General features: G+C 53.4%; 1 long non-coding RNA gene and 1 other non-coding gene across 2 annotated transcripts in view; both read right to left on the bottom strand.

Annotated features, from left to right (window-relative positions):
- LOC110407230 overlaps positions 256-9314 on the bottom strand; it is a 20187-nt gene continuing 11128 nt past the window's right edge. Inside the window, exons 2-4 of the long non-coding RNA XR_002443814.1 lie at positions 2531-2634; positions 2155-2335; positions 256-1255 (exon numbers count right to left, since the gene is read on the bottom strand). This is a non-coding gene — a long non-coding RNA (uncharacterized LOC110407230). The remainder of the gene's footprint in view (positions 1256-2154; positions 2336-2530; positions 2635-9314) is intronic.
- On the bottom strand, positions 9176-9247 carry TRNAT-CGU. The gene has a single exon. It is a non-coding gene; the product is annotated as a tRNA-Thr (tRNA).

The raw sequence follows: 9314 nt of genomic DNA on the forward strand, positions 1-9314 counted from the left end.
TTGGAGGCTCTCCCAGGCTGCCCTCTCCACCCCCCGCCCTCCCCGCGGCTCCGCCGGCCCGCCCGGCCCCGCACGCGGCAGGAAGCGGCCGCCGCTGCCCGCAGCCGTCCCGCCGCCGCCGCCGCCCCGCGCTCCTCCCGGTGGTGCCTCCGCCGGGGCGGCCGCGCCGTGCCGAGCCGAGCCCAGCCGAGCCGAGCAGCGCCGCGCCGACCTGCGCGCCCCGCGGCCCACGGAGGGCGGAGGGCGCCCCCTGGCGGCCGCTCGCTGCCCGGAGCGGAGCCGTGGCGCTGCCGGGCCCCCTCAGCCTCGCGGAGGTTCGCTACCGGCAGCACCCCCTCATCAGTGCCCGCACGCAGCTGCTCGCTCTGTATGTCCCATGCTCGTCCCTAGATGCTCAGCCTTCCCCTCCTTCCCTCGCAGTGGCTATGTAGATGCGCTGTCTCTGCCCTCCCGAACGTCCAGGACCTTTTCACTTCCACACCCGCTACGGCTGGGTGTTGTCCCCACTGCTGGGAAAACCTGTGCACAGCGCACACCTGGACCACGTGCACAACCTACAGCTGTAAGGCCTCCTCCATAGAGCCACAGTCACACACATGCACACATTTTAAAAAGTGCTGTAAGAAAGTACTGCAAGGCCTGCAGTCATGTAAGGTCAAGTCAGAAGGGTCCCCTGAAACACCGCGAGAAAAGAGAACATCCTTCCCTCCTGCATATTGACCTTAAAGCATTGCTCCGCACCACCTCACCTGCTTTGTGCTGTTGAGCTTAGAGACATTTTGGAATGATACCTTTATATGCTTCGGATGCAAACCCACATATGAGCCCCGTGGAGCACAGGGGGCTGCTGGTTCCTGCACCTCCCATTAATCTAACGCTGCAGATCCTCCCAGTGACAAACTGTGAGGAAAAGGGGACAAAGCCCACACATACTGCAAGGCGCTCCAGCTCCTCCACATGACCATGACCACGGAGACTTTATGATAGCAAAGCGGTGACTAGTCCAGTGAGAAGCAGCACGATGGAGCCACAAGAAAAATTAGGGATATCTTAAAAGGTTTTGTCCTGCAGACAGAGGACATCACTTACTATTTCTGCGGGGTGTCAGCAAGCACGGTGATGTTCGCTGAAGATCACAGCAGGAACAGCTACATTGAGCTGAGCAGCACAGCCACAAAAATGCAGACTAGAACGAGCTCACGTAAGAGAACGGGAATCCCAGTGCACAAGAATGCTTTCATCATCTCTTCTGTACCTGGTAGGAAAACATCAGCTGAGTAAGGAGCTCCGAACTGGGCTCCAGGAGCTAAAGCGAACAGAAATCAAAGCCAGCACCCAGAGCACTCAGCTTCCAAACATTCGGGTTCAGCAGAACGCAAACGCGCATCCCTGGTGTCTGCACAGGATTTCTTCCTATGCCTACACAGACGCCACGTACGACAGCCACGTGCGTGCAGGCTGCACTAGAAGCCTCTGCGTGCTCAGAACTTTGGCACCACGATTATTATGGCTGCAGCATGTGACCACCTGGCTTGTGTCGACAGAATGGGATGAAGAGAACTTGAACTGGTCTGTACTGTCACTGCTACACCCGACCAATGCTGCAAAGTCATCCTTCACACAGAAGGAAGTGTTCCTTGGCCGGAAGCCTGATGAACATTTAGAGCCAAGGAACATGTTGTTTAAAACCAATAGTAGAATGCAGAGTGAATCATGGATCATGGAAAAAAAAGGTCTGAAAGAGAGAAGTTGTGGGAGGACTTTGGAAACAGGACTTACTAAAGGAAGGTATGGAAACGACGAATTTCTTGTCACCTGGAATAATGATGCTCAGGAACTTGTTCTACACCAGCGCTCAGTGAGTACTGGCAGAAACAAAGGCTTCCAGAAGCTGTGTAAAGGACACTAACCTCTCCTCTGCGAAGGGCACGGGATACTGCAGAAACTACTTAGGTTTAAAGAGAAAAGTCCTCAACAGCCTTTAGAAATGAAGAGATTGATGCTGTTACAGAGACTGTGAGTTACATCCACCAACAACCTATTCTCACTTTTTTTTTTTTTTTTTTACTACTCTTGCTCTTCACTTGTATCAAAGAACCACTCATAACAACACAGACCGACACCCAGCACAAAAAATCATGGCAAGTATCGTACCTCCATGCATGGAAGGATGAGCGTGAGCCAGGGAATGGAGACGTCTCTTCCCAGTTAAGTGGATGGCACACTCCTCAGCTGGTTTCCTGACCAACTGTTTGATTTGCTATTTTCAGTAGCCTCATACACGTTGCCTCTCGTCTTCGTCTTGTCACCACCGGTACTGGATGTCAAGCACGTCCTACGAGATCAGGGGAAGACTTTCACACGTTTTGGCCCAGCAGGAGGCCTCCTGCAGGGAGCCTGGTCCTGCCAGACGCCGCTCAGCTGCCGTCAGCCTGCTCCGCTTCCACCGACGGCACCGGCAGTGCTTTGGTGGGAACAGGATCAGGCCCGTGGCAGACAAGTCCCCCCCTGGCAGGGGACGCTTCCGTACCTGAGCAGGGCAGGTATCCAGACTGCAGCTCCTCCCGCACGCACCTGCTGGCTGCTCCCCATGGCGTGCAGAACCCGAGTGCTGGGAACGCGCGGTTACAGCCCCTGCGTGGACGAGAGGTGGGAGGAGGATTAGCCCCGCATTCACTTCAGATGCAGTCACAAGCAGATCAAGTTGTAAAGCATCACAACTTTCACAATTCTAAAAATAAACGTAAGCAGTTTGGTTGAAGCAGTCTGGCAGCCAAAGGGCTAATGTATTAATAACAGTAGACCAACCACGGCCCAGAACTATGGAACAACAGATCCCCTCGCTTCTGAAAATAGCCCTGTTCGGAAAAAAGAAAACGTTTCTACAAGACCCATAACCAGACGTAGCAGCTTCCGTAGGGGTCTTCACAAAGGCTTCACCAAGCAGAAGGCTGGAGTGTCACCTCTGAAATCCGGAGAGAACTGCTGCGATGTGAAGTGGGTGTGAGGTTGGGCTGCACATCGCTGACCGGGACGCAGACCCCGGGGACGCAGCTTGATCTTGCTGACTGCGTGCATTAATCTGAGTTCTTCTTTCACAATTCTGCCTACGCTCGTGCAATGCCTTTCTCTGCAAGCAGAGCCATTGATTTGTTAACTGTCCAACACGTGGTACTAAGCAGCGTGTGAGCAAGCATGGCTCGCAGCCAACAGTTTGGTATTTCAGCATCACCCCTTGTTGACAAAGCAACCGGATCATCAAAGTGGTTGAACTTGAACACAACGATTAGTGAGAGAAATAACTGAAAGTCCACTGCTGGCACAGGATGAAACTTGCTGGTCTTCACCTGGAAACATTAATCCATGCTAGAGACCCAGAATCAAACCTTTTTTTTTTTTTTTTTTTTAAGCAACAGCAAGCTCATGCTTTAAAACTCCTGACCCATTCCCACGCAGCGTGCTGCATGGAGCAGGACCCGCACACCTCTGCAGAACACCAGCAGCCAAGCCCAGTAAGGACGCACGGGATGCACAGCCCACCTGAGCTGCTTCCCCTGAGCTCTGCCCGGCTCCGAGCGGCCCCGTCCCGCTGCAGAGCTGCAGCCCCAGCTCGCAGGCCAGCACAGCTCGCCGGCCAAGACCCAGCCAGAGAAGCCCTGGCCAGCTGTCCATGCATGATGAATGCCCCACCAGAAACGGGGCCTTCACATTTCAAGCACCTGTGTCTGTGCGTCTGCAGGAGAAAGGAGAAAAATCAAAGGACTAACGAGCTATGATTAAGCTCAGAAATAATGGTTTCCTGTTCAAACACAGAACTATGTCTCTTCTTAGCACAACTACCTCATCCCCAATTGTGTCTATTAAAGACAATTACTGTGGGAGACAGATATGCGCAGCCAGATGTGGAAACAACCGTAATGTTACGCACGGTGCCACATGCAGTTTAAATTCTTTGTGGCTGAACACGTTACATATAAAAAAAATGGTGTTTGTGCACAGAGGAGCAGCTGTCAATTGGGAAATCCCCTTAGCCCGCTTTAATCCTTCATTCCACAATCCCCAGGGATTAAACAAATGCACTAACATTATTTACTGTAACGCTCCCTCCGTGGGGGGCTTCAGTCCATGAAATCCACTCCAGCATTTGCAAGTTTCAGTTGTGAAATCCGCTGCGAGCGTTCTATATTTGGTAGCTTGCAAGTACTCTTCAAGTTGGGCCCAGAGTGATGAAAGGACAGGAGTCAGGAATTCGGCTGCAGCGGAGGCTCACGGGAAGCGGGCGCGGGCTCAGCGTGGGAGCTCCCTTCTCTCTGCAGGGCTCTCCCAGGGGCACCGAGGCACTGCAGCGACTGCTGAGATGGGGACGGTGCTTGTGGGACTATACAGGATGCTTTTCCAAAATTGAAGATGTTGCCATGGTACTAATCCTCCCACCATCTACACCCCGAGGGTACGAAACGAGGTTTTGAACCCAGCTCTGCCAGGAAAGCCTTACTTGCTTTCTGCCTTCCTTTTCCTGTGATGCAATCTGTGTTTGAACCTGGGTACAATACCTGCGAAATGAGGGACGGGGATTCCACCAGTTCACAGCCCTCACATCCCCAGTAATGCTGTGACAGGGTGAACTGCACATCACGCTCTTGTGACCATTTGTGGCTCAGCTGGTGGCACCCAACAATCACGTTCAGAGCAGCAGGCTGGGGCTCCCAGGAGCCCTCTGACAGGTTTGCAGCACGAGCTGATTGTTCCATCTCACTCTTGAGCTTCCCAAGTAAGTTCATTACAGCCACTTCAAAGACAGCAAACACTAAACCCTATCCTTAGGCTGTCCTTGCCTTGAATTTGTATACAGCTTGAATTCTTTAGTTTAGCTGACAGTTTGAACCCAACGTTCCTGTTTCAGTTCCCGCTGCCACCACCGATCCAGCAGGACGCAGCCACACTGAGCATCACCTTCAAGAAGCCGCTCTGCTGGAGCAGGGGCAGGCTGTGCCCCACGTCTCCCAGGCACCAGAAAGCAGTAAAGACTTCAAAGGCAAAGGAGTTTGTTGTTGATTCTTTCTGCACGGCTGACGTGACGGCTCAGGCTGGGCTCTGCATCCTGGCTTTGTCGCCATGATCTCCAGGCCCATGGAACCGCATTGTGCTGAATGCAAAGGAAATAATTCGCCATTCAAATACGAGGACTAATAGTTTGGAAGCTATATTATTCCAAGGTCTGACTGCTCCCATGGCACTGCATTTGCAAACAGACAATTTCATCAGCTCCAGTATAATTTTTTCCAGCCTACACCCAGTCACAGCAAAAACTGCACTCATGTCATTGGCCTTCATCCTGCAGTAATCTCTCAGTGGTACACACCAGCGGGTGCTCACAGAGACAGAACCCCATTGCACAAACCTCACAGGGCCGGGCTCTGGGCCTCTGTTTCTTTAATACAATTTACAGCCAGGAGTAAGCACCTGGGAGAGAAGGAGGGAGAGGCACAGGGCTTCTGTGACCAGCAGATCCTTTGCTGCTGAGGTTACACAGGTGGGGGAGGAGATGAGATTGTAAATCTCCCATCCTTTCCCCCCTCCATGCTCCCCTTTCCCCTGCATGACTGAAGCTTGGCTGAGGCACACTGCCTGGGACATCAGCTGGCACCTACTGGCAACCACTGCCATTCAGCACCACTTGTTCCATGTGAACAGGTTCCCTTGGTGGCACCAAGCACTGCAGTGGGAGCAAGGACTCTGGGTGCCACCAAGCTCATTCACAAACCCGAGCTGCCACCATCACCGCACTGTGCCTCACCCTGGGGCTGCATGCTGGTCAGGGCACACCCCTGCCTTGCTGTCAGCACCTGACTGCGGATGGCAGCAGCATCCTCAGGACCAAACCTCTGCCACAGCAGAAATGCAATTCCCGGTGTGGTTCCCAGTGAAGGAGCTTCACAACTGCTCCCCTCCCCACGTCTCCAAGGAGGGGGACACTGTAACCCAGGCGCTCGAACACAGAGCGAGGAGACTCAGTTTGCCTTTCCCACAGTTGCCATAAAACAGAGCTTTCAAAGGAAAAGAAAAAAAAATTGAACATTTCTTATTTCCTACACACTATCATTACTTTTTTGTATTACTGAATACAGCAGCATTCAGTGGATTTCTTTGCAAACACGTACCTGCTCCTCCCGCAGAACAAATCGTCATTTCTGCTTCAGCCTTCGGCATGCAGACAAAAACATTTCTTATTCATCAGTGGTAAAAGGCTACAGCCATTTGACTTTAAACACAGACATGCTTCTGGGCTCTCTTCCAGGAAGTCTGTGTCACCCAGGCTTTAGATCGATATGTTTGTCTGCAAAGTCACCCTTCTGATCTGTAATTTTTCATCCTGACACAAGAAATGCCTTTTGGTCAAACTTCAGCAGTCCATTAAATTCCAGGCATAATGGAAATGGGGCTCACATCGCTGCAGCCGTGTGAAGACTTCCACAGTTTGGGGTTTATTTACTCAGGGGTTCCTTTACTCAACCACGTATTTGGGATGCAGACACCACTGGCAGCGCTGTTCTCCTGCCTCATCCAAGCCCAGCGCCGTCCCCCCGTTGTTTGCTGGCAGTCCCAACAGCAGCTTTAGGACACACTTTGGACATTTCTTGTCTATCCTGCAGGGAGCATCCATGCAGCTTCACGTGGCACACAGCCCACAGCTCCCCATCCCTCCCAGCACCCGGCTGCTCACCCCAGCACACTGATTTTCTCTCCCAAGTTCAGGGCTTCAGGGACTTGGGTGTTTTTTCTTTCCCCCCCTTTTTTTTTTAATTAAAAAAGAGAGAGATGCCCGCTGTCTTGCACAGGGATGCCCCAAAAGTAAGAGCACAAACAGACAGCCCCATGCTTTCCCAACAGCAGCCCCTGGGACAGCCCCAGCCATGCACCTCGGGGTGCACACAGGGCTCTGGAACGATCTCACCACCATTTCTGAACCCCACACACAGCTTCCCCTGTGTCGCTGTTCTTCAGCTGCTGAAGTGTGACCCGAGGAGGACGCGACAGACGCTCACGAGAGCTGCAAAGCACTGTCAGTGTTGTTATAATCCCAACAAAGGACGTTATGCTTTTGGTTCCCATTCGCATCTCGCTTTCTTAATGCCAGCATTTTCTGTCAGCCTCTCAAAAGCACATACAACACAAAGGAAGTCAGAAAAGACTACTGCTATAATTGATTCGTTTTTACACTTATTTTTAAGGGGAATTTTAAAGGGGCCGTGACGACGTCTGGATCCTGAAGGACTGGCTTGGCGACCCAGGAGGTCAGGAAATTCTGCACCTAAACACGGCTCAAGGTTTTCAGCAGTAATACATATTTTAAGTACATTAATTGCAATGTGTTTTTATTAGGTAATTAAAAGGAGCCTCATTTTAATCCTCATTTAATAGCATTACATACAGAGGGGACTCAACGGGTTTTTCTGAACAAAATCAAAGATCATAGAGCAACTCAAATGAGAACTCGGAGCGTTTCGGTTTGTATTTGGCCAGGCTTTGCGTCCAAAACAAACAAGTCTCCTCTCCTGCCCACCCCACCCCTCGGCACAGCTACCATCAGCGTGCAATCCCCTTGATTACAGTTCACTGACCTTCAGGTCATTAATTACTAAATTAAAGCCCAGCTCAAATTTCTTTCCCACGTAAGAAGGAGGGGACGGGGATTTGGGCAGCGATCCGTCTCAACGCAACCCTGCAGCGCCAGGAGCTCCCGCAGAACACGACGGTGCAGAGACAGAACCGAGCAGAGCCCAGGCGAGTTGGGGCAGAGGGCACAGCGGGACCAGCTGAGATGGGACGAGCACGTCCTGTTATTTTACTTCCAGGCTGGACTGATGCAAGCTCATTAGATCTCTGCTACTTCTCATCCACTGGGGTCCAGCTGTTGATTTGCAGCTCTGCTAACAAACTGGACAGCGCTCCTGTCCAAGGCAACACGGCCCAACCACAACACGTGTGCCAGGTGACAGGGACACGCGTGGGGCCAGATTGCCCCGCTGACGGCTAACTGATGGCAAGCCTCCTCCAGGGAGCACCTCGTTTTCGCAACTGCTTGCAACCAGAAGCAAACCTGCAGAGCTCTGGGATGCGCCGCAAAAGCTGTGGGACGGGTTTTGAGTCATTACAAACATTCGGCTTTGACGTCCCGACGTGAGACGCTACAGAATTTAAAAGATAAAAAGTGCTTCCAAGCTGAAATGTTCACCCTCAAAAGCCTGCAGCAAAGCTGATGGGGTTTTGACAGCACTGCGTTTTCCTAGTAAAACGCTGCCTGGATTTTTCTAAACAAGTTCTAAGCCGCGCTTCCTGTTTTCCTACCAAACCACACTACGGCATATTTTGTGGCTTGTTAATAACGCCCTGTGCTCCCCAAACACCTCATGCGCTCACACTCCCAGCACCTATGGAGAAAGGCAGCGGCCTCCCACCAGCGAGCACCGGGCGGAGCAGCTCCCCCCGAGGAGCGGTGCCTCTGGAAGCGGCTGCTCAGCTCTTCCCAAAGACCTGGCTGCGGTGACTCTGCAACAAAACGACTCGTGACGCACTGCAAGCTGCCCGAAAGCAGCAGTGATTGAAGCGATGTCGGGCGGAACTGGCAGAAACGCCTTTTGCACGTGTGCGAAGCTTCGCCGCAGCTTTATGCACCAAGAACCGGGCAATCAAGGTCAGTTCTGGTGTAAATGGTTCCACTGCACGGCGCGTTCTGTCGCTGCATTGGTTTGCTCCTGGATTCCGCCTCCCTCCGCCATCCCAGGACCTGTCTGTGAGAACCACACCCAAATCCACGCCTGCAGGGGGAGTAACGCCAAGGAGGGCTCATCACTTCCAAGCTCACCCAACGCTTCCACCGCAGCAAACACCGCTTCTCGTCTGGCCGTGATTTGCCGCACTCAGACAGCTGCCCTTCAGCAAAACCTCGCACTCCTGGTCACTTCTGCCTCTCCCACGAACCGGGGGCAATTCTGACACCGACACGCAGCCGAGCACCGCTCGTTGCTCCTCCGTCCGCGGGCAGCTTCCCCAGCCCCGCGGCACGCTGCGGAACGCTCGGGAGCCCCGCGGCCGGGAACAAAAAGCGGCCGCACCGCCGGCCTGACCGCGGTCCCCACGCCGCGGGGATCGCCGCGAGCCGCGCTCCTTCGACAGGCACGGACGGGGTTCGAACCCGCGATCTTCGGTTTACGAGACCGACGCCTTACCACTTGGCCACCGCGCCTGACGGGCTAGCAGCAGCCGCGCGCAGCCAGTGGAAGGCGGCGGACTCCCGCCCCGCGCGGCGCGGC

This window comes from Numida meleagris, chromosome 17 (genome assembly GCF_002078875.1).
Source record: "Numida meleagris isolate 19003 breed g44 Domestic line chromosome 17, NumMel1.0, whole genome shotgun sequence".
Lineage (NCBI taxonomy): Eukaryota > Metazoa > Chordata > Aves > Galliformes > Numididae > Numida > Numida meleagris.